Source organism: Mesoplodon mirus, assembly GCF_964341445.2.
Source record: "Mesoplodon mirus genome assembly, chromosome: 19".
Lineage (NCBI taxonomy): Eukaryota > Metazoa > Chordata > Mammalia > Artiodactyla > Ziphiidae > Mesoplodon > Mesoplodon mirus.
In genome coordinates, this window is record NC_138995.1 from 54,936,563 (window position 1) to 54,941,958 (window position 5,396).

The following is a 5,396-nucleotide window of genomic DNA, read 5'->3' on the forward strand; positions in this document are numbered from 1 at the left end:
TCTGTTTTGGTGCCTACCTGCCTCAGCCCCCCTTCATTAGCTCTTAGTTGCAATACGTTATGAGTATCTTTTTATTGGTCTACATTTCTAAACCAACAGGCAGATCTTTGAAGGTAGATACATTTCAGATTTGTCTGTGTGGCCCCAGAGGAGGGCTATCTGTAGGATAAAAGAAGGTCCTTGGTCCCCACATGCTGATGGGAAGTGAAATCACAGTGTCAGAGGGTGTGATTGGGACTTACGCAAATTTAGTAGATGGTAGGCTGCTGGAGGAAGGAATTGAAATATTTATTTCTGGGCTGGGTGGGAGAAGGGCCAATCACATGTCTATAGGGGTTAATTTGCATCTGGAAGTTCACAGGAGTATTTATCCCAGGCCTTAGAGCAGAAGCCTTCATCCTTACAGTGCCAGGGATATAAGTCTTATATCTGGTTTTTATGTCAGGAATTCAGCTCAAAACAGGTCAAGGATGGACATCTTAGGCTAGACCTCAATCCTCAGACTTCTCTGTCAGTCTAGTTTCAATTCTACCTTTTGTAAGAAAAGCTGTAAGCCCCCTCTGTGAACTGAATGAATCAGAATATGGCATCTAATAGGCTAGAGTTCCATCTTCATTCTTGAAAGAACCTAGAGTTCCCAAGATTGGAGGTAGGAGTTCAAGCTTAATAAGTCCAAATTTCAGAATGGAATTATTGTAAATTGGTCAGTTAGGAGATACAAAACAAGACTATTCACTCATGGATGTAACTCCCCTTTCTCTACCTGCCTTAAAGCACTGCTCTATTTCAGTTTCCCAAAGACAGGCATGGGGAAACAATCAGTTACTTGTTTTAAAAGCCAAGGATAGTGTGGTTTGATAATTCGACTTCTAATGCTTATTGTTTATGTTTCTCAAGCTTAGGAGCATTTATCTTACTAAGGCTCCTATCTTACAATGTTCTATAAATTAACCTGGTTGCTCTTCTTCCCCCAGGGATAATCTCAAATAGCATCCCCTAATACCTTTTTTTTCTAAAGTTCATGCTACCTTTCAAAATGTCATTTAGCATTTTTCTCATCCTACCAGAAAAACATGTCCTAGAAGGAAAATATAAGTATCTCCCTCTTGCAGGTACTCTGAATTTTTGATGAGGTGGGGATGAGTACTTAGGGAACACTCATGGGAAATCTTTGCTCTGCTTTTGATTGAGATGAGATAGGGGGATTTGATGACTATTTTAGTGTATAGCAACCTGGGTGCATAAGCAAAGATTATGTTTGGCTGTGAGTAAGACAGATAGACCCAGAAGGACAGTGGTTCAACCAGGAAAAATTTTCTATGTCACATAAAATTCTGGAGGTTGGAAGTTTAACCCTGGCTTTATGGCTCTGCTCCAAAGCCCTCCAGTGCATCTTATTCAAATCCAGGCAGCAGAATGGAGGCACGGAGGAAGAAAGCAAAGGGGATGAACTAGGCACATTTAAGGAAGGTTCCCCAAACTGCCACACAGTTCCAGTTATCTCCAATTGGCCATAACTGAAAATCCATGGACCAATAAAGTGGAGAAAGACAATCATGATCCTAAGTGGCTCTACATGAGCAAATAAAAAAGAGATGGTTCTTTTATTATTGGAAGAAAGGGAGATGAATATTGGGAATAATTAGCAGACTTGGCCCCTAATTAAAATACCAATGATGGAACCCAACTTCCTGGACACCAGTACTGGTACAAAATATCTAGCAGGCTGGAATTAGATAATTGAAATGTGGGCTTATAGGTATACCTTACAGTGTTTAAGATCTTTCTGGAATTTTTGGTCTCTCCCATCCTATTGATCACTATGTCCTGCTGATTCTACTTAACATATGAAAAAGATGTGACATTTTTCTACCATCACAGCTGTGGTGGGTCTTCCTTATGTCCAATCTGGATTATTGCAATAACTAATAATACTGCAGATACCTTGCATTCAGTTTTTTTCTCTCATTCCCATACTATGTCTAATATATTCTGTATTACCACCAGATTGAACTTTGTAAGACACAAGGTTAGTATGACTGAAGAACTGACTTTTAAATTTTATCTAATTTTAATTAATTTAAATCTAAATTTAAAAACTGAAGCAGTGTCAGATATTTTCCCATCACTGACAACTTTGTTTTGGTAAGACTGCATTTCACTTTAGTCATTGCACTGCATAGATATTTGTAGTATACTGTGCATGTTGTATGTATGTGTTGTGTCTAACATCACACATAAACACATCACTGATCTAGTTGGTGTCAAGAAATTGATGTGTTTATTTGAATATTTTATGAAGACAACCCGAGTTACACTGATAAGAAAGAAATAATTGGTAACTAAGTTACTTTATCATTAAATTAGCATTCTAGGTTTAAAAAAATAAGTATGTACATTTAAAAAATTTAAAATGAAAGCATACTACTGATGCAGAATCAAGTGGAGTAAGTACTATGGCCAGAATAGTTAAAAATAAGAGACTGGAAGAAGATATACTGTGAATTTCATGACGAATGACAATTGCAATTTGCTGTGACAGAGCAAATCAAAAAAGCTGTTTGATTATGGAAAAAAAGAACATTTAAGTTAATGAAGTGGAAAATATTGTGAGACATTTTCAGCAAATACTAGTAAATTTGATGAGAAATTTCCTCTTGATAAGCATATAGGAATAGATGAAATTAGTTGCCTAAAATCTGAATTAAATGTGCAACGAAAACTTTAAATAAATTTTAAACATAATCTGAGCTTATAACTGTCTAACTATAAAATGGCTTTGGGTCTTGCCCCAAAAAAGGAATCAAATTTTAGATGGAGAATAGCAAGATAAATGATTAGTTTAATTGTGGAAATTTTATTATGATTTTATGAGCAAAGACTAAAAATTATATTTTATAAAAAGTGAAAAGAATCTTCAATTAAGCCACCCAACAACTGCCCTTAGAATACAAGGTCTTTCTAACAATATCAAAAATCAATTAACTTAAAATTTGTAAAGCTACACATATTCTTCTTTAGTTTCAGATGAGTTGTACAATATGAGATACTGCCCATTTAATACTCTGGGTACATTGTAATACAAAAGGCTTCCAAATCAAAAGGAAATTTTGTCAATTTTCAGCCTAAAAATCAGATTCATAGCACATATATTTTTGAATTTTTTATATATGTCAAAAAACAGTTTCCACTAGGTATGAAAAAAAATAATTTCTATCACAATGGATAGTGCTCCGACAATGTTACACTAAAAATGTGGATTCCTTGGAATTTTAAGGCAAGAGACTAATGTCTTCCTAATTGCTTCGCTTCACAGTATGAAAAGTATCATGGTTTAGAATATACACATAAATATTATGAATCATTATTACTTTATGGAACTGTTAAAAGAGGAAACAATGAATTTATTTATCTTATGTTTTTGGCCAATGCTCATTGATTGAATGACGACAGAGTTTTACAAAGATTTACCATACTTTGAACTTTGAAACTTAAAAAAAATACTTGCCAAGTATTTCATAATCAAAACCCCCCCAAATGACAATGTGATTTATGTTTTCTTACCATATCACGCTGCATATGAACAAACAAAACCTGAAACTCCAAGGAAAGGAAAAGCTTTTCTTGTGACCTAGCTAAAAGGGTAGGAACATTTGTTGAAACTGAAACTTTTAATAAGTTAATAAAAATAATTTTACATATTTTCTAGAAGAATCAACATAGAAAAAATTCACTGTAATCGAAAGCACTGTAAAAATATGCTGGCAATGAAGAAGTAGGAAATCTTAGTAAAGAAACAGAAACTATAAAAAAGTACTAAAGGGCTTCCCTGGTGGTGCAGTGGTTCAGAGTCCGCCTGCTAATGCAGGGGACACGGGTTCGTGCCCCGGTCTGTGAAGATCCCACATGCCGCGGAGCGGCTAGGCCCGTGAGCCACGGCCACTGAGCCTGCGCATCCGGAGCCTGTGCTCCTCAATGGGAGAGGTCACAACAGTGAGAGGCCTGCGTACCACAAAAAAAAAAAAAAAAAAGTACTAAACAAAAATTCTAGAATTGAAAAATGCAATATCTCAAAATAAACATTTGATAGATAAGCTTAACAGCAGAATTGAGAGGACAGAAAAAAGAATCAGTGAGCAATAGAAATTATCTAATCTGAAAAACTGAAAAAAAAAAGGTTGAAGATAAATAACAGAGCCAGTGACCTGTAGGACAATATCAAAAGATTTAACATATGACTACTTGGAATTTACTCCAGAAGGAGAAGTAAGGGCAGAAAACTTACTCCAGAAGGAGAAGTAAGGGCAGAAAAAATATCTGAAGATATAATAGCCAAAGTTTTCTGAAATTTAGTGAAAGGCATGAGTGTACAGATTTCAGAGGCTCAGAGAACCCCAAAAAGGATTAACACAAAGAAAACTATACCAAGGCACATCATGCTCAAACAGCTGAAAACTAAAGGTAATAAGAAAATCTTGAAAGCACAAAGAGGGAAATGACACATTACACACAGAGGAAAAATAATTCAAATGACTTCTCATAACCTATAGAGGCCAGCAGTCAGTGATATAATATCTTTTGTAAAAATATATAAAACAAAACCCAGGATTCTATAGCAAGAAAAAAAATCCTTCAGGAACAAAGCATTTCAGTAAAAGAAACAATGAAAATCCACCACCAGCAGACATATACTCCAAGAAGTGCTAAATTAAGTACTTCAAGCTGAAGGGAAATGATACCAGATAGAAATTTAGATCATTGGGAAGGAATGAAGATCATGTGAAAAGGTAAATATATGGGTAAATATGAAAGATGATGGTGTTTTTTTGGTCTTAATTTCTTTAAAAATACAAAAGACTGTTTAAATTTCCAAGTGGAATGGTGATGTGACTTTCTGTGGGCTACTTCTTAATTGCAAAAAACAAAAAAAACCCCCCCAAAACCAGTATTGATACAATGGAGAGAGCTGGTGGTCAATACATGAATCAAGAGATCAAACATAGCTTCACTATGTGCCACCTGTTATTTTACAATATTGAGTACACAATATTATCTATAAGTTATCATGTCAAAAATTCTTAATCTGAAACCTAATCAAGTCTCTAGACATAACATCCAGCTCAGAATAAATGCGAGGGATAGAGAAACAACTTAAGCCCACTCAGAGAAAAATTAGTACAAATACAGAATGTGCAAAATTGTATGGGTTACTTCTCCTGAGTCTTCAAAAAGTTTGTCACAAAACAGGTAGAGGATAAGTGTTTGACCAAAAGAGACTCAATAGCCATAATCATATAAAATATGTGACCTTAGTTTGGTTTTAACCTTTTTTAAAAAAAGCCAGCACTTTCAAAAGACATTCTTTAAAAAAACTGGAGAAGTCTGTAAATGGGATG

General features: G+C 35.1%; 1 protein-coding gene across 4 annotated transcripts in view; it reads left to right on the plus strand.

Annotated features, from left to right (window-relative positions):
* The window catches only part of LOC309794328 (zinc finger protein 283-like), a 58,456-nt gene that overhangs the window by 31,069 nt on the left and 21,991 nt on the right, over positions 1–5,396 (plus strand). The window lies entirely within an intron of this gene.